The following is a 25,800-nucleotide window of genomic DNA, read 5'->3' on the forward strand; positions in this document are numbered from 1 at the left end:
ATTCTTTCATCTGTTTGGAAGAGAAAAAAACAAACTAAAGCCATTAGTGTGAGACGAGAAAATGGCCCCCTTTTTGTTCTCCAGATATTCTGTGGTTAATATAATTGATTGCCTCGTGATAGACGTTAATAGAATTCTAAGTTTAGTTGTCCTGATGGAAGGCTGGAGCTTTTGATGAAACAGTGGATCAACGTTCGGATCAAACTTGAATTGCCGTAGAATAGAGAGACTTAATTGGAGCGATTGTCAGTTTTATAAAAACACCCAACAGAAAGAACCTATTGGCTAAGAAACGAAATATTAGTAAACTTTTTAAAAAAATCATAAAAAAAAAACACAACACTTTCAAGATTTAAATGAATTAAGTTCGATTCCGACTCGAGCTCTGAATCCATCGATTCCTCCCCAGGAAACAGCCTCGTTCTGGTGCCTAGAGTTAAATATTTCGATCACAATTTGTGACATTGGACCGGCCTACCTCATATTGACTCTCGCTCTAGTCTCCCATTGCAACTCATTTGAAGTGTACGCTGTCTTGAACATGTAATAAATAGACCTCTAGACATCCACTCGAGAGATTGTGATCTTTTATTTCTAGACTTCTCATGAGAACGTCTTTGTTCTTTATAAGGACACGTCAGATCCAGATCCAGTCAATAAGAATTGTGTCCAGTTAATGACGTTGCGGTGGTCAAGACACTTTGTTGAACAGTTTCCCTATGTAGCTATCCCTCTCCTCAATAAGATCCACCGCTGGCAAGTTTCTAATTGATATAGATAAATGGTGAAGGAGGGCGTAACAGGATGTTTGAAAGATGTGTAGAAGATGTGTAGATGTTCGGTTAATGAAAGACTGTCTAGGGAAATGGAAGACAAAAAACAAGCAAAAAAAAAAATTAATGACAAATAATTAATTGGCTAATTGAATATTTTTGTTTATTGATTCATGTTTTGTTAGGTACAATAAATAATTGTTTCAAGTTTCAACTTGGTTGGAGAATACGTGACGGGAAAAAAGCGTTAAGAATTATTTAATGGGACTAAACCCAACAAATTTAGCCATATATGTGAATACTGAAGTATTAATTTCCAATGTTGCTATTAAACAAAAAATAAGGAATTGTCAGTAATTAATTGTCTAATTAATAACTTTAAAAAAAAAAATTGATGCATGTCTTGTCTATGTCAATGAATAATTGTGCAAAGTTTCAACTTCATCCGAGAATGGGTGTAGGAGAAATACCGTGTACACACTTTGGACCAGACAGACAGACAGACTGACAGAGTGAGTTGATATAAGCTTTGTAATAGACACGTGTTCATTTATGACACAATGACATACGATCTATCACATGAAGACTTCAAGCATTATATTGTATATTTAATACTTTTATGATGTGCTGTTGTTGAGCTGACCTTGGTCAACCTCTGACATTTCCAAACACACCCCCCCTCGATTGTCATAGTGTTAACTTGTGACACCTGAGCATTGCATAATTCAACAAAGCGATGAACCGAGTTGTTCATACCCATAGCCCTGTGACTAAGTGGTTCTCACACATTACTTGGCACACACAAACTTTAATCACATTTACACTAGCCACTAACGTCATCACCTAACTCCATAGGAGTGTGGCCTGGAGAGGCTTAAAATCGTCTCCCACGAAAGCCCTGGATAAAAACACTGCGATTGTTGCTATGCACGCATGTCATCATAAAGGTCAAGATGGGCTTCCCATTCCTGTTGAAACGGTGCAACAGTGACTTAACTGACCATTAATTGAGCAATTTTATCATGAATATATTTTGTAAGATAAATGTGGAGATCTTCGCTGACTTAATTTCGTAGACAAGATAGACTGTCCTCTATCCGTTAACTCAAGTAGCCCAGTTACTGTTTGAATCAGGATAAACTAATGTTGAAATCCTATTCCCAGAGAACGATATACTACTGAGCTACAGATTGACATTTTCTTACCTTGATTTTACACTGGTTTCTTCACACGTAAAACGCTTCCTGTTGACCAAAAGTAGCCGCTGCGCTTATTCTAAGAACAATGAAGGTGATTGTGACATTAGATTGACATGAACACTTTAAGATATTATTTTACATTTCTTGATACATTTTTGTTTAATATTACTTAAGAATAAATGTGCTTTTCATTGAAGTTGATATTTGCTCATTATAATGCCAGATAATCAACCACGTGCCGTCGTCCACTTATCACGTGACCTGCTTTCAAAGTTTCGCTAAACATGAAACTTTTATGTAAATCAGTTTTGTTGAGAGGGCGGTGAGAGTTCTCAGTCGCGGGACACCAGGTGGCGCTGCAGTCATTCAACATTTTTTTTTTCTTTGACATTGGATACACTGGCGCTGATTAATTTTAAAAAATGACAGTTCGCGCCCCCACCTCCAATTTAGTGTGTTCAATGTCTGCCAGGTAGGCAGGCTATCATTGAGTGAGTACTATTCAATACGCTAGAGGGGCGCTCACAAGATACTTGTCCAGATAGCAAGGGGAAACGATTGGCAATTTTTAATTTTCTGAATGTGTGTACCCATACTTTCAAATTGATCATTCTAAAGTTTCTGAATGTGTGTACCCATACTTTCAAATTGATCATTCTAAAGTTTCTGAATGTGTGTACCCATACTTTCAAATTTATCATTCTAAAGTTTCTGAATGTGTGTACCCATACTTTCAAATTGATCATTCTAAAGTTACTGAATGTGTGTACCCATACTTTCAAATTGATCATTCTAAAGTTTCTGAATGTGTGTACCCATACTTTCAAATTGATCATTCTAAAGTTTCTGAATGTGTGTATTGTAACGGATGTATGTGTGAGTTGTGCTTGATGTATTTCTACAGTACCGTGATAACAATCCTAGATGCTGGGGTATACTGTATGGTGTATTACAGATGTGAGTTCTGTTACTAACACATACACCGCTACAAACAGAAGACAAAAAAGGTCTACGGCAAGTAACTCAGTTCACTCGAAATGAAATAGAAGAACGAATTTAATACAGAATTGGCCACAGTCGAGTCAGTAACTAATAACGATGTTATCCCTTCAAGAGCCTAGCAGTAACTGTCCTGAAAGTCTACATCAATAATCTCTAACCCAATGCCTATGTCGTCACTAACATTGTCAAAGTCTGTCTACTTCAGTGCGTTTCTTAACTAAAGTAAGTGTCCCCAACAGTATCCATTCTTTAAACAGAATTCTTCTAAATACACCCTAGAACAAAGACATCCATTATATACAGTTGTAACTAAGCAAAGCACACAGACTTGAGACACCCTAAAGCTACCATTTACAGATGTTTCACCAGGAGGCTTAGGGCCTTAACTCTAATAGTAAAATCAATATCTGGAGAAAGTCATCCATCATGTAATGCTAAATCCATAATAATCAAGTGGAGATACACTTAGTCAGAATTGATCTAGTTGGCAGTGACCGCGGTATTACCAGAGATTTCCTTGCCGTGACTGCTAGAAGAGACTTGTTGATTCAAGCCTCCACCCCAAGCTCGTTACGTTTACTTACTAGGTCTGTAGACAATTTAAATAAGCAAAATATTTGAATACTTTTGAAAAGTATAAGGAGAAGAACTCTACATTTACAATTATATCTCTCAATGATGTGAAATTTATTTGAATATCAAGCAAAATAATGAATTGCCGATAATTAATTGAATACTAATTGGTCAATAGTATCGATTCATGTTATGTTAAGTACAATAGATAATTGTGTCAAGTTTCAACTTAATCCGAGATTGGGTGTGGGAGAAATCACGTGTTCCATAGTTGTACCGATTGGGTGTGGGAGAAATCACGTGTTCCATAGTTGTACCGGACAGAGTTGATATAAGAGTTGGAAAAGAGAGATTGTGTGTTCGCATTGTATTCCATTGTGAAAGTATTTTGAACCTCTAGGCTTACAGAGGACAAGAAATACGACAGTGGTAAAGGGCTCGACGTATGAAACTAGAGTCTACTTTGAATACTGGAAGAAAGTGGGAAATACAGAAGCGTTTCTTTTTTTACGCGTTCTAATTGGGTACCTGAAATTAGATTTTGGCAGTAATTTGAGGTGATCGGTCATTGTGCTATCCCCAGGTCACCTCCGTTAACTGTTTCCCTTTACATCATCTAATGACCTCTAGGCTTCAATGACTTTCACTTGAGCACATAGAGTTCTGTAGCAGTTAGTTTTCTACTCCTCAAAAGTTGACATATAGTTGTCTCTGCATTAGTTTAACAGTATACATGAAGCGGGGGAAAAGTCAGTCTGTTCAAATCCTTTCCCACCAGGTGTCTCTGACTAAAACACGCGCGCGCTATTGATACATAAGTTCCCAGCTGTCAACCACTAAGCACTTAGCAGCAAGCTGTTGTTACGGTCCCGAGCTGTATGGGTTCACATCTTTTGTTGGTCCCGCCTGGGAAATTTTTCATAAATACGTGTCAACCAACACGCTAGTTAGGGGGGTTTGTTGCCAGGAGTCGGGATTATGGATTGGGGGTAGTCATGGTATAATCCAAGACTTAACATTATAGCTTATTGACAACGTTTGTTGATCTTTATTTGTTTTGATTCTCAGCTTCACTAGTTAAAGACACAATTGTTATCTACGCAATTGCTATATACACAATTGTTATCTACAGTTGTCGTCGTAGAAGGTTTTGTTGTATTGACTCTGATAGTACAGCCATGAAGTTTCAACAAATGCCAAACCTAAACTCAACAGTCTTCCGGTGCAATTTACCTTCATTATTTTTTTTAATTTTGTTTTTGTAATTCAGACTTAACATTACGATTTTTGCCCAAATAATATACCAAGAAACCACCAGTGACCGGTACAAAAGTATTTTGTTAAAACAAATCTCTGTCTGTGTGGAATCTTGTACACGTCATTTTTCCAACTTCCCAGTCTCTTATCAAGTTGAAACTTTGCACAAGTATTCATTGTCGATGACAACACATGAATAAAAAAACAAAATCAACAAATAGTTATTCAATTAGGCGTAATAAATTATTTTTTAAATAGAATTTTTTTAAGCTAAAGGAGATAAGCCTTGTTTAGAGAATTGGGTCGTTCGTTAACTTTTTAATTTTCTAGACTTGAAAACATTCTAATTTTATAAGTACTTGTGTAGCTTAGTGGCTTACACGCTTTGCTTCCATCATGGAGGCTCAAGACCCCCAAGTTCGAATTCAGACTCGAGAAACGTATTTTAAAAAATCGCTTTTTAAATAGCAGCACGTAAAGCTTCCACGTCCTCCCCTCCCCCTCCAAACTGTTTCAGGAACCTGATTGTACCATAGTGCACTGGTGCACCGAAGATGCGTTCTATAAGCGTGAAACTTGATCAAAATATTCCCGATCGCACACATTTATTATTGTTAGTCTAGATTTAGTATCATGATTGATTCCAAATAATGGATGCCATTTCAATGAATAGAATATGCAACTTTGCTGAACTTTAACCTTTTGACATTGCAATGTTTGAAACCGTCACGTGTTGACGAGATGACAATAAAGTTTTATTATCAGGAGTTCATTTGAATTCGAGCTAGTTGCTACATGATTCGCTGTTCCGCTATTCATTTCAATGAGTTGAACACACATTGCTTCTCCAAGCTTAGCTTAATGTTAAATGTGACATTATTTTAATTTCTGTTTAATTTCTACTTCCTCTTCGTTCTTTCTTCTCTCTCTCCGCGTCTCTCCATTAGGAGATAACGAACACGCCTAAATGTAGTTTTTGGTTTTCTCACTGAGCAGGGCGGGCATGCGGTGGGGCACAAAAAGCGGAACATTAAAAAACAAGGAAAGAAAATGGAAAGTTGTTTTTCTCCTTAAATATGGAGGTGATGGGTTTTCTTGTCAGTGAACACGAGGTGTGAGAAATGACCGGAAGTTGAGACCGTTTTTCTTGTCCTTGCGTGCGCCTTCTATCTGATCCTAAGTTGTACAGTCTTGAGTTTTAACTTAGAGCTTCTCTCTCTCTCTCTCTCTCTCTCTCTCTCTATCTCTCTCTCTCTCTCTCTCTCTCTCTCACACACACACACACACACCACTTAAACTTCACTGGTTTTCTTTCCCCATTTTTTCTTCCCATTGTTGTTATTCGTCCCTTGCCTTCCAAAAACAGACCCACTGGCCCACGTTACAACATGAACTTCCTCTCACTTTCTTCATGTCCTGACTGATAGGCAATCTCTTATTAAAACATTTCCAACTCCTTTGTTATAACTTCTCAAGACTTATCGAGGACTCTTCGAGTGGAAATCACATCAACACTCGTATCATTTGAGGTCTTAGTTCTTTAGGTTACACACAAAAAAAAAATCTAAAAAGATATCACCTAGAATTAGGTCCCTTGAATTTCTCTTCATTGTTTCATTCGAGAAAGTTTTGTGTTTCCTTGTGACAGGTAGTGAGTGATACCTGACATTGAAATGACGTACTCGTCTACATCTCTGACACGTGCCGAGCTGTAACTGAGTTCAATTGTAGGGCTCAAAACTATCTGCCCTTTTTGGTCAGCAATATCTGCATATATTTGTTGATCAAACAGTCTTTGTCATTTTTACAAAGCTTATACTAATTCCGTCTGTCTTTCTGGGTGGATTCTTGTAAAACACGTTATTTCTCCGATTTCCCGTTCCCGGATCAAGTTGAAATCCTTCACAATCATACTAATCGAAGACAATACGTGAATCAATTTTTTAAATTAAACAATTAGTGAATCAATAAATCAATAATAATTTTATTTTATTATGGAAAAAGGGGAGATAAACCTTGCAGAATTGACCGCTATGGCACTGATAGCGAGGTGCTTCCCATTAGATACGCTTTGATTTCTTTAAAGTATATTTTAGATTTTCATTTTTTTCATTTCGAACAGAATATAAAAATAATGGATAAGTCTGTCTAAGTTGATCTTTATAAACTAAGGGAAGGGGGGATCAGAAACTTTAAAGAGGAAAAAAAAATAGCGATTATATTTCCTGGTTTTACGTTTCGGATGTAAATTAAGGTCGGCATCAAAGTACCTTGCAAAAATTCTAACACTGGAAATGATAAACCCAAACACTTTATTTCATTCTAGTCTTAAGCCTCCCGCAGGACGGCAGTGGATGGCGGCTGGCAGGGTTCAAACCCGGGACCATCGAGACAACAGTCCACAGCGCATACCACATGATCAGGCAGCCAGACATACTGACTCATACAGTATGATTCAGAACTTCCTCTTTTCTTTGCTTCATCTCGTGATTCTTACGGATATCCCATAATACTTTAAGATTGGGATAAAACCTAGTTGTATGAATTGGAGGATTGAAAAGGAGTTCAAAGTTGTCTAGCCAACTCTCTACTGCTAGGTTAAGGTAGGTCAGGTAGCCGTGTTACCATGTCCCCTCACATAATCGTAGTTCATCTCGCCTGTGGCCCCCGATAACACATTGACATTTTCACCTGTACCCGAGAGAACGATAAGTATAGCGAGACCTCTGGGACTCCATACATCGAGCTCCTCCACCCTCGCCATCCAACCCTCTCTCTCTCTCTCTCTCGTTTCCTGGTTTCGTTTTCCCTGCATTATGTTCACCTCTCGCTACTCTTCTAATACCTTCATTTTCGTTCGAAATTTTGTGTTTTGCTATTTGAGTTCGGCCTAATATTAGAGACCGCAGGGGCGTCACTGAATGACGCTATTTAAATTCAGAGACAGAAGGGAGGTAATTGTTCATGTAGACGTCATTCGATCTGTGAAGCTTTGTCCTCGCCTGGCTCTTGACTCGCGCGCACATTACTTCTGCTGACTCCACACGCGTGGGGGACCATAAGGACGATGTTATTCTTTTCTTTAGTCCAAAAGTCGAGGCAGGCGTTGAGGGCCTGTATCACCGCTGTTATTTGGCGGGAAGTGTTTGATCCAGAGTAAAGTGCTCTTGATATTTCGTGGTGGGTGGAGGAAATATATTTGTGAAGAGATTTTCAGATTAAAAAACAATGGATATTATAGATTACTTGATTGGTAAGTGAAACTTGTCCAGAGAAAACATCTTTCACGCTTTCTTTTTCATTTTCTTTTTTTCTTTCTCTGTCTGTCTGTCTGTCTCTCTCTCTCTCTCTCTTACGCACACACAATTTCTCCATTGATCCTGAACACATACTATTGTTTTTATTTGTTTAATCAGATACTTTAATAGACAGACACTTTTTCTATAGATGTTTGAAAGGGAAACTTAACTTCTAGACATATTGAAGAGTTTGGAATAGAGACATAGTAACGAAGAAAGTTAATCCCAACTCTAGGACTTGTGTAAAATTAATTGTAAAATAATACATTAATAATTAGTCTCCCGCCCCTCCCCCTTGCTTAAAAAAGAGTTTTCCGAATAGTTTGCCATTACATTTGTGTTAGCAGTGACTAGTTCTCAATTTATTCTTTGAAACAAATCTTTCATTTCTCCCTTTCTCTCTCTCTCTCTCTCTCTTTCTCTCTCTCTCTATCTCTCACATACACACTTTCTCTCACATTCACATTTAGATATAAAAAATAAAAAATGACATTCTCTGATCATTGTGATAGAACAAAATAGAAGATCCATGACTGTCTTCTTTCTAATGTCCTTACTTTTGAGGTCTGTACTCAACTCAAATTTTGTACTTTATTATATTTTGTACTTTATTTTATTTTGTACTTTATTTTATTTTGTACCAGCCAGTTTTATAGTTTTCATGGTAAATAAATAATGGACAGTTTATTGATGCCCTGTGTGTGTGATTACTGATATTTTACTGAATATTCGTGTCTTGCTGATTTCTATGCTATTTACTGAATTTCTGTATGAAGAAATGAACAATTTGTCCTCGTGACCCTCGTGCCAGCCTCGTCAGCGTGAGGGGAACTTGTTTCTACCATAAGTGACAGGACGTTAATGTGTGACAGACAGACGGTGGCAACAAAAAAAATACGTTGACGTCAATTAAGACGTCACGCAAGAGAAGGTCAGTCTGGACTTGAAGTTCGGCATCAAATATCGTGGCAAAAGCAGAAACACTGGAAGAGGAAAAATTTCAAATGCCTCTAGACGAGAAAAATACAAGGAAACCTAAAGTTGTCGTGTGTGTGTGTGTGTGTTGGCTGAAATCTGAGGTCTTCAACCTGCTATCAAAGTAACACGCCGTCCTCTTGTGTTGTCCTCCTGGCTCCCTGACCAGTCCCTTTACCTTTTTTTTTTACTCTGTCTTTGCAATCATTCTGTTACCCGAGAGAGTTCTTGACTTTTAAATAAACACTCTTTGCTTTAAAATTTTGTTTTAGAAATGTAACCCTATCTGCGGACTATTATGTTGCTATGGAAACTCACAAATGTTGTAGATTTTTTTTTTTTTTAAATTGAATGTGGGCGGAGGTTTTTGTATCTCTAAATGCGGCGTTCACTAGCAGTCTGTTTTAGAATAGCTATTAATGGGAAATGTTTATAATATATTTATTTATTATTATTTATCTATATAGACAATTTGTTAGAAAGACCTTGAAATAGCACTTTGTCTTGTAATCACCCACACACTCTGTCATTGTCTTCTCATCACCCACTCACTCTGTCTTCTCATCACCCACACACTGTCACTGTCTTCTCATCACCCACTCACTATGTCTTCTCATCACCCACTCACTCTGTCTTCTCATCACCCACTCACTCTGTCTTCTCATCACCCACACACTCTGTCATTGTCTTCTCATCACCCACTCACTCTGTCTTCTCATCACCCACTCACTCTGTCTTCTCATCACCCACACACTCTGTCTTCTCATCACCCACACACTCTGTGATTGTCTTCTCATCACCCACACACTGTCACTGTCTTCTCATCACCCACACACTGTCACTGTCTTCTCATCACCCACACACTGTCACTGTCTTCTCATCACCCACACACTGTCACTGTCTTCTCATCACCCACACACTGTCACTGTCTTCTCATCACCCACACACTGTCACTGTCTTCTCATCACCCACACACTGTCACTGTCTTCTCATCACCCACACACTCTGTCTTCTCATCACCCACACACTCTGTGATTGTCTTCTCATCACCCACACACTCTGTCATTGTCTTCTCATCACCGACACACTGTCACTGTCTTCTCATCACCCACACACTCTGTCATTGTCTTCTCATCACCCACACACTGTCACTATCTTCTCATCACCCACACACTGTCATTGTCTTCTCATCACACACTCACTCTTTCTTCTCATCACCCACACACTCTGTCTTCTCATCACCCACTCACTCTGTCTTCTCATCACCCACTCACTCTGTCTTCTCATCACCCACACACTTTGTCACTGTCTTCTCATCACCCACACTCTTTGGTTTCTCATCACCCATACACTTTGTCACTGTCTTCTCATCACCCACTCACTCTGTCATTGTCTTCTCATCACCCACTCACTCTGTCTTCTCATCACCCACACACTCTGTCTTCTCATCACCCACTCACTCTGTCTTCTCATCACCCACACACTCTGTCTTCTCATCACCCACTCACTCTGTCTTCTCATCACCCACACACTCTGTCTTCTCATCACCCACTCACTCTGTCTTCTCATCACCCACACACTCTGTCTTCTCATCACCCACTCACTCTGTCTTCTCATCACCCACACACTTTGTCACTGTCTTCTCATCACCCACACACTTTGTCACTGTCTTCTCATCACCCACACTCTTTGGTTTCTCATCACCCATACACTTTGTCACTGTCTTCTCATCACCCACACACTTTGTCACTGTCTTCTCATCACCCACACTCTTTGGTTTCTCATCACCCACACACTGTGTCCTCTCATCACCCATACACTGTGTCCTCTCATCACCCATACACTGTGTCCTCTCATCATTACACACAGTTATATTCTTCCCATCACCCACACGCTGACAGCAGGTTTTTGTGATTTAACATTCATAGAGTCTACTTCCATTTGTAAAACTTTTATCCAGTGAGTGTATATCATTTTGACTACCCATACCTTAACCCCATCACAGTTCTGATATCCCATCTGTAGAACTTATCTGAACATCAAATTTCTGATATCCCATCTGTAGAACTTATCTGAACATCAAATTTCTGATATCCCATCTGTAGAACTTATCTGAACATCAAATTTCTGATATCCCATCTGTAGAACTTATCTGAACATCAAATTTCTGATATCCCATCTGTAGAACTTATCTGAACATCAAATTTCTGATATCCCATTTGTAGAACATTGAATGTTCAAATTGCTGTATATCCCGTGTGCAGCACTCTTCTGAACATGAACTTTCCAACGCCGTCTTCATAAATCATTGAACAAATATCAAATGTCTGACTCCTAGACTTCACAGCATCAAATGTCTTCACTTTTTGTTTTCACTCCACTTTGATCCACATCCAATGTCTTACTCCTAGACTTCACAACATCAAATGTCTGACTCCTAGACTTCACATCAAATGTCTTCACTTTTTGTTTTCACTCCACTTTGATCCACATCCAATGTCTGACTCCTAGACTTCACAACATCAAATGTCTGACTCCTAGACTTCACATCAAATGTCTTCACTTTTTGTTTTCACTCCACTTTGATCCACATCCAATGTCTGACTCCTAGACCTCACATCAAATGTCTGACTCCTAGACTTCACATCAAATGTCTTCACTTTTTGTTTTCACTCCACTTTGATCCACATCCAATGTCTGACTCCTAGACCTCACATCAAATGTCTGACTCCTAGACTTCACATCAAATGTCTTCACTTTTTGCTTTCACTCCACTTTGATCCACACCATCGAATGTCTGACTCCTAGACTTCTCAACATCAAATGTCTTCACTTTTTGTTTTCACTCCACTTTGATCCACATCATCGAATGTCTGACTCCTAGACTTCACAACATCAAATGTCTGACTCCTAGACTTCTCAACATCAAATGTCTGACTCCTAGACTTCACAACATAAAATGTCTTCACTTTTTGTTTTCACTCCACTTTGATCCACATCATCGAATGTCTGACTCCTAGACTTCACAACATCAAATGTCTGACTCCTAGACTTCTCAACATCAAATGTCTGACTCCTAGACTTCACAACATCAAATGTCTGACTCCTAGACTTCACAACATCAAATGTCTGACTCCTAGACTTCACATCATCGAATGTCTGACTCCTAGACTTCACATCATCGAATGTCTGACTCCTAGACTTCACAACATCAAATGTCTGACTCCTAGACTTCACATCATCGAATGTCTGACTCCTAGACTTCACATCATCGAATGTCTGACTCCTAGACTTCACAACATCAAATGTCTGACTCCTAGACTTCACATCATCGAATGTCTGACTCCTAGACTTCACAACATCAAATGTCTGACTCCTAGAGTTCACATCATCGAATGTCTGACTCCTAGACTTCACATCATCGAATGTCTGACTCCTAGACTTCACATCATCGAATGTCTTACTCCTAGACTTCACATCATCGAATGTCTGACTCCTAGACTTCACATCATCAAATGTCTGACTCCTAGACTTCACATCATCGAATGTCTGACTCCTAGACTTCACATCATCGAATGTCTGACTCCTAGACTTCACATCATCAAATGTCTGACTCCTAGACTTCACATCATCGAATGTCTGACTCCTAGACTTCACATCATCGAATGTCTGACTCCTAGACTTCACATCATCGAATGTCTGACTCCTAGACTTCACATCATCAAATGTCTGACTCCTAGACTTCACATCATCAAATGTCTGACTCCTAGACTTCACAACATCAAATGTCTGATTCCTAGACTTCACAACATCAAATGTCTGACTCCTAGACTTCACATCATCAAATGTCTGACTCCTAGACTTCACATCATCAAATGTCTGACTCCTAGACTTCACATCATCAAATGTCTGACTCCTAGACTTCACAACATCAAATGTCTGACTCCTAGACTTCAACTTTGTAACTTTCCATCAAAACTTTTCTCTCATCAAGTTTTCTTGCCTATTAGCCTCTAAACTCTCGTGACGTCCAAAGCCATGACATTATCGATTACTTCCCTTAGAGTTGACTTTTTTTCTTGGGCATATTTTTTTGTTTGTATTGTGCAGTTTGTTTTGTCACAGCGCAGACCGATAAGGCGATTTGACTCCAAACTGAACATACCAGCGTCCGGCAATTAGCCTGGACTGAATGCACCCACCCAAGGGAAATATTTATTGGGTAAGTCTGCCATAGCTAGTTTTGTCCCCAGTTCTATTGTCAGGGCCGGATTAAGACTTGTAGGTGACTACACACACAAATATTTGAGTTACCCACCTTATTTAACAGACATATTTTGGTTTGATTGCTTGATTTCTGAACCAAAGGCTCCCATTTTCGAATCTCGGTGAAGAATGATTTTTTTTTTTTAACTTCGAGATTTTTAGGACGACCCGGGGTCCGCCCAACTCTAATCGGTACCTGACAAACACCGGAGAAGTAAAAGCGGTTGGTATTTGTGCTGGCCACTAGGCACCCTCGTTAACCGTCGGCCATAGAAAAAGATGAGCTTTACATCACCTGCCTCGTAGGCTGGAAGCGTTACCTTTACCCTTACCTTTGACTTGAGTATTCCACCTTCTACCTTCATTGTATCTAGTGCACTAGCGGATCCAGAACTTTGGAGTGGGGGGGGGGCGATTTTTTTCCAAACCCTAACCCTAACGCCCAGTAAACCCTAACCCTACGCATAAACGTGCATACAGCGCGCGCGCGCACACACACACACACACGCACGCACACACACACGCACACACACACGCACACACATATATATATAAGCGTTTTCTTGCTTTTTTCACTGCAGAAACGCATTCTCCTGACAAGTACAGCTCATTATTCATCAATGGAGTTCGGGGCGAAGCCTCGACGCCAAAAGCGTTTTCTTGCATTCTTCATTGCAGAAACGCATTCTCCTGACATCTACAACTCATTACCCATAAATGAAGTTCGGGGCGAAGCCCCGACGCCAAAAGCGTTTTCTTGCATTCTTCTCTGCAGAAACGTATTCTCCTGACATCTACAACTTATTACTCATAAATGGAGTTCGGGGCGAAGCCCCGACGCCAAAAGCGTTTTCTTGCATTCTTCACTGCAGAAACGCATTCTCCTGACCTGAAGCTCATTATTCATACTATTAAAAAACGACCTTTCGAATAATGTTGTACTTGAAAAATATTCTAATTTGAATTTATAGACCCATAATACATTGCAAATAAAACCGATTTGTTCCTTGAAAAGATAGGATACTCCACGTATTTAGATTTTTGCTTTGAGGATCGCCGCCGAAAAAAAACTTATTCGATAAATAGTATTCAAGAAAACTCTAGCATAAATTGTGAGTTATAGTCCCAAATTTATTTAGCTAGAAAAATATTAGATTGAGTAAAGTTTGGGAAAAGGCGACTATGAAAATGTTATTTGAGTTTATAACTCATCTCAATCATGACTCTTATACTGAAAAATTTCGTTTGAATTCTAACTTTTCCAATGCAAAGTCTTTCATAAAATACTTATGATAACTTCATGTGAAATTACAAAACTCTGTCTGGAAATGGGAATGGCGGTAGAGTGAAAACGATTAATCCTCGCTCCTTTACTAATTTCTGCTAAAGATTGCATTTGGCATTAAAGAATAGGGGTGGGGCGACTCGATATAAGAATTTAATTTATAGTATATATAAATTATATTAGTGACAGATTTGTTTAATTTTGTAATTTCTTAACTATAATACAAAAAGAAAAAGTATTGATTTGTCCGATGGGGGAAATGCGATTGCATGTATCGCCCCTCCCACCTGGTACAACCCTTTTTCATTTAAATTTTCTAATGATACAATTTGAGATTAGAGTATGGTACGACATATTTACAATGGGTCACATATCAATACGTAGTTTATATTATATAGATATTCAACTAATTTTATTCACAAACTATGATTCTCCACAAAAATAGGACCGCCCCCCCCAGCTCTCAGAGGGCTAGAGTGGGGAGGGCAGTACATGCAATCGCCCCCCCCCCCTCACCCCACCGAATCGGCCAAAATACCAGAAAGGGAGCGACATAATATAAAATTTATATATTAATTCAACTAATTTTGTTCACAAACTATGATTTCTCAATAAAAACGGACCGCCCCCCCCCCACTCAAAGGGTTTAGGTGGGAAGGGCAGAAGAGGTATTCGTCCCCTCCCCCCACCAATCGGCAAACAGGGAACGACATAATATAAAGATCGGTCAACGTATACGTTCTTGGTGACTGTCAGAGAGAAACATCTAAAATACTTTTAAGATGCGGAGATTAATGCTAATCCGCAAAGACATTAGGACACATAAATGTAACCTTCCACGTCCTGCATTGTACTAAAAAATAGTTTCTATTCAGAATTCGTTACACTCTTAAATATCATTATTCTTCAAATGATCTCAACTCCAACTTGAAATTACACATTCTACCTAGTATTCAAATAAGATCTATCAACTGCAAACAACTAAATGGTTATGAGACTTATTTTTTCCGGAACGAAGTCTGCCATTTCTCACCTCTATTCCCGCATGTCAAGTTTTTTGTTTTCAGCAAAAGTGAACAAATATGGCTTTATGAGCAGTGGAATTGTTCAAAGCTTAAATTGTGCAGACGTGAGCTGACAGCCTCCATTGTTTTCCCAAACATCTCTACACGCACGCGATCTGATAAAACCTTTTTAGCTTGGGTTTTTTCCCCCCCTCTCTCGGTGTGTGCAGAGTTTTGTAACTCTCGTCAAACCCTCAACAATTCCCGCTGTTCATAGGCTCTTTTAGAAACACACACACACACACGTGCTCGCACACCCACACAGATCCTAACACATTTTTAACCCCCCCAAAAAAAAATATTTCTTGCAGCTGTCTTGAAATAAACCTAGTTTGTCCAGACATCGAGAAGGGACAAGCTTTGACCCGCGGCCACGAGCGATGCTCATTTGTTGTAGTTATTGATGGTGGAAATGTTCTGTTTTATTCCATGTGTACATTTTGGGTTTGATGCGAGCATATTGCTTGATTGTACATTTTGGGTTTGTGTGAGCATATTGCTTGATGGTTCATGTGTAAATTTTGGGTTTGTGTGAGCATATTGCTTGATGGTTCATGTGTAAATTTTGGGTTTGTGTGAGCATATTGCTTGATTGTACATGTGTACATTTTGGATTTGATGTGAGCATATTGCTTGATGGTTCATGTGTAAATTTTGGGTTTGTGTGAGCATATTGCTTGATTGTACATGTGTACATTTTGGATTTGATGTGAGCATATTGCTTGATTGTACATGTGTACATTTTGGATTTGATACGAGCATATTGCTTGATAGTACATGTGTACAATTTGGATTTGATGTGAGCATATTGCTTGCTTGTACATGTGTACATTGTTTAAATAACTACGGAATGGAACTGGTGTGTTTTGAGAACGTCTCAGTTAATTCCCTTGCCCTGCCTTTGAAGAACTGTGCGAGGTGTGCGAGGTGACTGAATCTCCATAAACATCGAACACAATCCTGTCACTGGTAGTAAACATTGCTATTTATTTAGTTTATACATCTTCTGTGTTTTGGTCTTGAATGACCTCTCGAGTGACCGTTGGTTACAAATCTCCTCACGTAACTTAAACATCGAAGCTTGAATAGATCCAGTGTGGGTTGACATAATGAAACATGCAATCTTCGTTTTAGGTGTCCTAATGGTTTCTAAAGGTCTCTTGTGGCGCGGTGCTATGGAAACAGTGTTGATCTATGTAAAAAACAATTGTTTGATTAATTCCTAACCCTAACCATCAGTTTTGTATTACATCAATATAGACAATAGTCCAGAGACGAGTTCCAATGAAATAAGAATATGACATCAAACATGTGTATATATATTTAAAACTTGAGGCTATCATTCGAGTGCTGTAGCACGTGAGCACATTAGTTACATAACTTCAAAGATATTGACAGACCCTTGCTCATCAAGAAAATCCCCCACCACCACCCCCGGACGCGGCCCACTGTGGAAGCTGTTTGCACTCCTCCTTTGCTTGGCCCACCCCAACCCTGCCCACCCCATGCCCTATCCAGGATGAGTCCTTATCGAGGCGCCTGTGGGGAACGAAATGACTGTTATCTCGTGTGTAAACAAATGCACGCGCCCTTAGGGGTGAGGTCCAAGATTAAATTCCGTTTAATGTACACAGTTTTCCTAGTTGGCCCCGGGTTCAATCCTAGTTTGGCTAATTGCTAATTAAACCCTCCTGTTCATTAATTATAGCCAAATCGGTATTGAGACGTCATCTTTCATTCCCTCGATGTTCTCCTCGTGTTGTGATGCTTCATGCTGCTCTCGCCACTAAATACTTGCATAGCATGTCACTGTCAGAAGTCGATCATTTCTCTGTCCTGTCTCTGTGTCATGTCAGATCATGTGCCTTCGTCTCAATATTAACTCATGCATAAAAGAAAGTCTACAATATCTTTTTTAATAAAAACAAAATTCCAAATTTGACCTTTCTCAAAAAACAAACAAAAAGTCATGTTATTATCTCCTAATATTTTCTAAATGTCTGGATATCAGGCAACTATCTCAGCGCGTGTCTCTAGATGGCCATATCTCTTTGTTTATCTATGGCCATATCTCTTTGTTTATCTATGGCCATATCTCTTTGTTTATGTATGATCATCACGTCATTGTGACAAGAAAAAAAGAGAAGTCTGTAGAATCACAACAACTTAAGGAAATGAATATTTGCCAGCATATTTAATGTTGTTATATCATTTGATATCAAGACGCTATCAGCCAGACCTCCACGAACTCAGATTTGTGTTGTTTAATTTTGGTAACATTTACAGCAGGCGTTACTTTCAGGTGACCACGAAGGCGTATCTTGTTCACTAAGTATCAGTGACTATCTGATTACACTTCTATCTATCGTGTTTACTTATGGCGATATCGATCAAGTTGAAAGTGATATGAGCATCTAAGTATATCTAAGTATTTATGTCTGGCAGGTTCTTGGGTTAACTTTCTTTATCATTGCAGTATCGTCACATCTCTGAAGGCAATGTCAGTACTTAGTGACACAGTGTAGTGTTGTGACTCTGATACAGGTGTTGATGTCTTGTTGCTTTTGATACATCTTAGTGTATTCTCATCTAATCAAACATCTAGATCTAGATTTATTCTAAGGAATACTACATGCTACTTAGACATTTGATAAAGCTTGTCTATTCCGCCGGGTGTAGGTTCTGTCTAGTGTGTAGTATCTCATTGATCAGTTTGGACTATTGTCTGCTAGAGTCACGGATGTATTGTTTTACACTAGAAATGTTTCAGAAGATCTGCCCCTACTCTCCTCATCTGACTTGTTGCCGCACGAGCAGTTCCAGGCCAGTGCCTCGACAGATCTGTTTGGTGGATCAACTCAAGCATTACCGTCTCACTTTGTCCTGCATACATTGATCTGAGAATCTCTCATGTTTCTGGTCTAGAATCAACTTGTTTGAACCTCTGTCTGTACAGGAAGACCCAGACACGTAGCTGGCAGTCGGTACTTTTTATTCAGTCATGTCAGTCATGTCTTTTGTTTTAGAGATAGCCAGGCCAGACTCCTCCAGCCCTCTAATTGGAGTTGCTTACAACCCTCGATCAGAGTCGATCGTTTTGTTGTTTCAGCAATAGTGTGTGGGACTGATTCTGTCTCGTGGAATGTACACGTGCAGTCTGCCTCATGAGTGTGAGTTGATGTTTTATTGCTAGTTTTAAACAAGGGAAACTCGTTTAAGAATGTAGTTTAAAGATGTCAATTGTATATTAAAAATATACGTTAAAATATTCATCTAGATCTAAATATGCAGTATTATTTTGTTTTAATTTTTAGTTATCATCGCAAGAAAAAGTTTAAAAAATCCAAATATTTGTAATCAAATTTTTGTGATAAATTTAGTTCATGATGCAAAACACACACACACACACACAATATGTCTACATCTCAAACGTTCATGAAGTAAGTGTATCACGCACTCTAAACTGATTCCTACACTAAGTTCATCATTTCACTTCTCAGCACTTGAATACTATAGACATGCATTTGTTAAGTTCTCTAAATGAGGTCTTGAAGTGCCTAACCTTCAAAACGATCGATTTCTCTCCAATGAAGACACGTACTTAGTTCACGCATCATTGACGTTGTCTGTGTCAGTAATCTTGGTAGACTGGAGTCAAAGTGTCTCCAACTGGAGCACATTAGTGATATCAACAGTGGAATATAGCACTGCTCTTAGATCACTTGTCCGTCCAGGCCAATAACACTCAATATGTGCCTACATCAATGCATGTCTAAGTATATATATAACTTTCGCCGATATATATATTATAAATGACACAGCTGACCTATTCTTGGGCACTGGTCATTTAAAACGTCCACTTTATATCACAAACTATTTTTATTTCAGTTTAGATTATGATTTCCCATTATACGTTCGTGTATTCTATTTTGTTGTTTTCTCTGCTGCAGATGTTCTGAACTTAACTCCCCTCTGTCTATTAAAGCCTCTACCCCCCCCCCTTTTTTTTTCTCATCTCTGTATCTATAAGCTTGAAATCAATTTCTTAGAAAAGAGTTTCTCGTTGGACCAGTACTAATCTATATAAGATCTAGGTCATATGCACAGTTTGACTTTATATGGTTCAGTGTTAACGATTTGTGCACATTTCCAAGCGACAGCGGCAGAGTCTTCTCCTCCAACGTTCTTGCTGTGAGTACACACCATGATCACATCCACACGTAACAGTCTGGCTCACGCTGCCGTAAATGACTTCATTTAGCGACTCAGTGACTGCCAGCGAGAAGTGTCTTAGGTTTTGACTTCTCCTGACACTTTCTACTAAGACATTGATCAGACCCTCTCTTGGAACCGTCCAGTTTGAGCCCTCGCCTACACTCGCACTTAGCGTTTTCTTTCACGAGTTGAGATTTTCAATGATTTTAACTTTTAAAAAAAATCGAGCTTAGACTGAGAGCTGAGGCTTTTATTTCAATGCGTTCAGTTTGTCTTTTTTTTTTTTTTTAGTTTGAACCACATTCATCATCTTGTTGTGTTCATTGAACTCGCCCTCTTGGGAGAAGTACACATCGATCTGAGCTCTCTTACATACATACATATATATTTATAGTTAAACAACAAACAAACATAAGACCGAAATTGTTTTAAGAACGAAAAACAACCGTAGAATATAAATAGGACTGAATGATTGTAGTCTTGTATTAACTTTTGAATACTATACCTCTATAAATAGGACTGAATGATTGTAGTCTTGTATTAACTTTTGAATACTATACCTCTATAAATAGGACTGGACAAATTCTTTGAGTGTGTAAACTAACAGTAGAGCCACAAATAAAATCACGTGTTCTTAAAGAAAAAGATTTAATCCCCCTTGCTGTTCTTGACGACTTTGCACTCATATTTTTTAAAAATCTTTTGTTCTTCACATTCAGAAGTTCAAACATGCGAGATCACGACTGAAACTTTGACGAGGGCAGAATTTTTTTTGTCCTCCCCCCCCCCTCCCCCCCCCCCCCCCCGCCTTTTTACATCTCTCTCTAAAGTTTTGTTTTCTATACATTTCTTAGTTTGTTTTGTTTTCTATACATTTCTTAGTTTGTTTTGTTTTCTATACATTTCTTAGTTTGTTTTGTTTTCTATACATTTCTTAGTTTGTTTTGTTTTCTATACATTTCTTAGTTTGTTTTGTTTTCTATACATTTCTTAGTTTGTTTTGTTTTCTATACATTTCTTAGTTTGTTTTGTTTTTTCATCTCTTTACATTTTTTTTTTGACGATTTTACTGTCTTAATGTAGATTTATCAAGTTAACCTTTCTTAGTAATCAGTGCACAAACCTAGCAACCCAATAAAACAATTAAGTCAGGTCACTCTGTGGATCACTGTATTGTGATCAATGTCTCAGTAGAACGTGTCAGGAGAAGTTCAAACCCAAGACACTTCTCGCTGGCAGTCACTGTGTCGCTCAACACTTTAGCTTACCAAACAGGAGACGTCGGAGCTCCTCTTTTCAAAAGGAGACAGTCCATAATTTATTGCCTGGAGTTTTTTTTTTTGTTAGTAATCAACTTTCGCCTAATATTTCTATGCAATGTTCATTGCAGTGTCCTCTTTGTTTTAAATAGAAGGTGTGCATTTTGTGGAAGAAGTTTGTACATCATAACTTAATGTACAACATAGTGCTATAATGAAAAACAATTATTTATGCTAGCCTATATTTTGAATCTAACCAGCAGAATAAGTATAACTAGTCGACCGGCGTCGTAGCATACGCCGCTATTTTGCAGGGCACGCCTTAGGCCTTAGGCCACTGCAACCTATGCGACCGCAATGGGCCCCGCACTTTCATAGGACCCGCGCTAATTCTAGGTGTAGAAATTATTAAATTAAACCATTTTATAACTTATAACAGATTTCCCGCGGTCTCCTGATTTACCAGGAGCTCCTGGAAATCTCCTGAAATTGCAAAATATACGAAAAAGTCCTTATTAAAATCTTTCGAAAACTCATAAAAATCTCCTGAAACATATAGAATAAAATTGTCATTTTGGAATGTCATTCAATATGGAAAACGCCAATCCTACGCGCGATAAAAAACAATGGCATTATGCAATACCCGTAATTGTGGAATCTATTGAAAGAAGCTTCTCGCGCATCAAACTAATGAAGAATTACTTGAGGTCAACAATTCTCGTAGATAGATTGAAACATTTGGTAATTCTTGCTATTGAGCGTGATCTATGTAGGAAATATAATTTTTATGATATACTGTATGACTTCGCTACACGCAAGGCTCGTAAAGTAGTTCTGTACATAGTAAAGAAAAATAAAATGCAAAGACAAATTTATTTTCTAATACAAACTCTTAAATTTCACTTATTATCCGTATCCCTACCCAAACTTGGCCCCGCTAAATCCTTTTCGCATAGGGCCCCATAACGGTTGAATCCGGCCCTGCTATTTAGTGACGGGTGAATACAGAGTAGATTACTTGTTCTCCTCCACTCTCTCTCTTTTTTTCGCCGCTAAAACTACGTGGGGTAGACATAAAAAATAGTGATCATTCCACGACTTCTTGGTCACAACGGTTAAGTCCGGCCCTGCTATTTTGCGGGTAAATACTACTTGTACTCCCCCCCCCCCTTTTTTTTTTTCGTAGGGTAACTCTAGCCGACTTTCAGAAATAAAAGAGTGATCTTTCCTTTACTTCTTGTCCAAACTCTTGTGCCATGAAAAGAATTATATATATAGAACTAGATACTGATATCTAAGCTTGCGGTACACATCTCATAAAGACTGGATTGTGACCTCTCCCTCCGTGTCCCTGAATACCCTGCCTGTATATATGTGGACAGCAGATACCAAGATGTGATATTGGGAATACCCGCTTCTCATAATACAGGACTCGACTACGCCTCGCTGCCTTCAGTAGATTGAATTTTTTAGTGGTTGGATTTGTGTCGCGTCTGTTTCCACGCTCCAGACTGGGTTACACCCCCCCCCCTCACATACACACACATACTCGGACTTTCATTACTGTTTCATTTTCAACGGTTGACTGTGTTGTGGTTAAGGTCAGGGGCGTCAGAAAATAAAAAGGGGGGGGGGACTGTCATTAAAACTATGAATGAAACTATTTACCGAAACTTTGAAGTGGGTGGCTGTTTCGTGAATATTCTACATCGTATATAACACACACACACACATGATGTGGCCTCGAGCGTCTCTTAGTGCCTTTATCATTTGATCCAAACATTTGTTAAAGCATTTTAGGGTTGTTCTGGTCCAAATACTATTTTAGAGGGCATGAACATTTCAGGGTCCACTTTAGAGTTAGATGGCATGAACATTTCAAGTTCCACTTTAGAGTTAGATGGCATGAACATTTCAAGGTCCACGTTAGAGTTAGATGGCATGAACATTTCAGGGTCCACTTTAGAGTTAGATGGCATGAACATTTCAGGGTCCACTTTAGAGTTAGGTGGCATGAACATTTCAGGGTCCACTTTAGAGTTAGATGGCATGAACATTTTAGGGTCCACTTTAGAGTTAGATGGCATGAACATTTCAGGGTCCACTTTAGAGTTAGATGGCATGAACATTTCAGGGTCCACTTTAGAGTTAGATGGCATGAACATTTCAGGGTCCACTTTAGAGTTAGATGGCATGAACATTTCAGGGTCCACTTTAGAGTTAGATGGCATGAACATTTCAGGGTCCACTTTATAATTAGATGGCATGAACATGTCAGGTCCACTTTAGAGGCGGTCAAGAAATAAAAAAAAAGCTCATCAAATTGTATCAAGGCTTCCTAAGTGTTCCTTTATCTCAATGTTCAAGACAGAAATAGATCCAACAGTCTGTGCGTCGACTTGAAGAAAACAGAATTTAAAATGATTTTAATCTCCTATCAAATGATTCCAATAAAAAGGACATAAAGTCATGAGTCCAATGAAACTTTCACCAGATCTACTCACTGGGTTGTCATGAGTCCAATGAAACTTTCACCAGATCTACTCACTGGGTTGTCATGAGTCCAATGAAACTTTCACCAGATCTACTCACTGGGTTGTCAAGTCTGTACAAGGCTCAAGGAGAAAGAAACAAATGTGCCTTCAAATCTAAGGATTGCTTTGTTTAGGAGTAAACTCCATCTCTCTCTCTCTCTCTCTCTCTCTCTCTCTGTCTCTCTCTCTGTCTCTCTCTCTCTCTCTCTCTCTCTCTCTCACACACACACACACACACTGAGCATTTATTGACCGTTCAGATCTTAATCGCATGGGCAGATAATTGTCTAATGAGGTCAACGTGTAAGTCAATAGAAGACAAAAACATTTTTTTTTCACGTTTCCAGATCTCAACATACAGTTTCATCGCATTGACCATGTAGAAAGTGTATGTATCTGTTGTGTATATGTGTGACTTGTTCTGTGTGTGTGGTTGTAGCCCAAATGTATGTATCTGTTGTGTGTGTGTGACTTGTTCTGTGTGTGTGGTGGTAGCCCATGTGTATGTATCTGTTGTGTGTGTGACTTGTTTTGTGTGTGTGGTGGTAGCCCAAGTGTATGTATCTGTTGTGTGTGTGACTTGTTCTGTGTGTGTGGTGGTAGCCCAAGTGTATGTATCTGTTGTATGTGTGACTTGTTCTGTGTGTGTGGTGGTAGCCCAAGTGTATGTATCTGTTGTGTGTGTGTGACTTGTTCTGTGTGTGTGGTGGTAGCCCAAGTGTATGTATCTGTTGTGTGTGTGACTTGTTCTGTGTGTGTGTGGTGGTAGCCCAAGTGTATGTATCTGTTGTGTGTGTGTGTGACTTGTTCTGTGTGTGTGGTGGTAGCCCAAGTGTATGTATCTGTTGTGTATATGTGTGACTTGTTCTGTGTGTGTGTGGTGGTAGCCCAAGTGTATGTATCTGTTGTGTGTGTGTGACTTGTTCTGTGTGTGTGGTGGTAGCCCAAGTGTATGTATCTGTTGTGTGTGTGACTTGTTCTGTGTGTGTGTGGTGGTAGCCCAAGTGTATGTATCTGTTGTGTGTGTGTGACTTGTTCTGTGTGTGTGGTGGTAGCCCAAGTGTATGTATCTGTTGTGTATATGTGTGACTTGTTCTGTGTGTGTGTGGTGGTAGCCCAAGTGTATGTATCTGTTGTGTGTGTGACTTGTTCTGTGTGTGTGTGGTGGTAGCCCAAGTGTATGTATCTGTTGTGTGTGTGTGTGACTTGTTCTGTGTGTGTGGTGGTAGCTCAAGTGTATGTATCTGTTGTGTGTGTGACTTGTTCTGTGTGTGATGGTCCAAGTGTATGTATCTGTTGTGTATATGTGTGACTTGTTCTGTGTGTGTGGTGGTGGTCCAAGTGTATGTATCTGTTGTGTATATGTGTGACTTGTTCTGTGTGTGGTAGCCCAAGTGTATGTATCTGTTGTGTGTGTGACTTGTTCTGTGTGTGTGGTGGTAGCCCAAGTGTATGTATCTGTTGTGTGTGTGACTTGTTCTGTGTGTGTGTGGTGGTAGCCCAAGTGTATGTATCTGTTGTGTGTGTGTGACTTGTTCTGTGTGTGTGGTGGTAGCCCAAGTGTATGTATCTGTTGTGTGTGTGTGACTTGTTCTGTGTGTGTGTGGTGGTAGCCCAAGTGTATGTATCTGTTGTGTATATGTGTGACTTGTTCTGTGTGTGTGGTGGTAGCCCAAGTGTATGTATCTGTTGTGTGTGTGTGACTTGTTCTGTGTGTGTGGTGGTAGCCCAAGTGTATGTATCTGTTGTGTGTGTGACTTGTTCTGTGTGTGTGGTGGTAGCCCAAGTGTATGTATCTGTTGTGTGTGTGACTTGTTCTGTGTGTGTGTGGTGGTAGCCCAAGTGTATGTATCTGTTGTGTGTGTGACTTGTTCTGTGTGTGTGTGGTGGTAGCCCAAGTGTATGTATCTGTTGTGTGTGTGACTTGTTCTGTGTGTGTGTGGTAGCCCAAGTGTATGTATCTGTTGTGTGTGTGACTTGTTCTGTGTGTGTGGTGGTGGTCCAAGTGTATGTATCTGTTGTGTGTGTGACTTGTTCTGTGTGTGTGTGGTGGTGGTCCAAGTGTATGTATCTGTTGTGTGTGTGACTTGTTCTGTGTG

The 25,800-nt window shown here is 39.3% G+C and overlaps 1 protein-coding gene across 8 annotated transcripts in view; it reads left to right on the forward strand.

Moving 5' to 3' along the window:
• LOC106057916 (protocadherin alpha-1-like) overlaps positions 1-25,800 on the forward strand; it is a 164,539-nt gene that overhangs the window by 99,873 nt on the left and 38,866 nt on the right. For 2 of the 8 annotated variants that reach the window (XM_056038254.1, XM_056038250.1), the window contains exon 1: positions 18,047-18,863. The exons of 4 other annotated variants lie outside the window; for them this stretch is intronic. The gene's annotated coding sequence lies outside the window, so the exon portion shown is untranslated. Of the gene's footprint in view, positions 1-7,612; positions 8,058-13,180; positions 13,301-18,046; positions 18,864-25,800 lie in introns of those variants that run through there. 2 more of the 8 variants (XM_056038253.1, XM_056038255.1) reach the window with 2 other exon arrangements.

Source organism: Biomphalaria glabrata, chromosome 8, assembly GCF_947242115.1.
Source record: "Biomphalaria glabrata chromosome 8, xgBioGlab47.1, whole genome shotgun sequence".
NCBI classification, from domain to species: domain Eukaryota; kingdom Metazoa; phylum Mollusca; class Gastropoda; family Planorbidae; genus Biomphalaria; species Biomphalaria glabrata.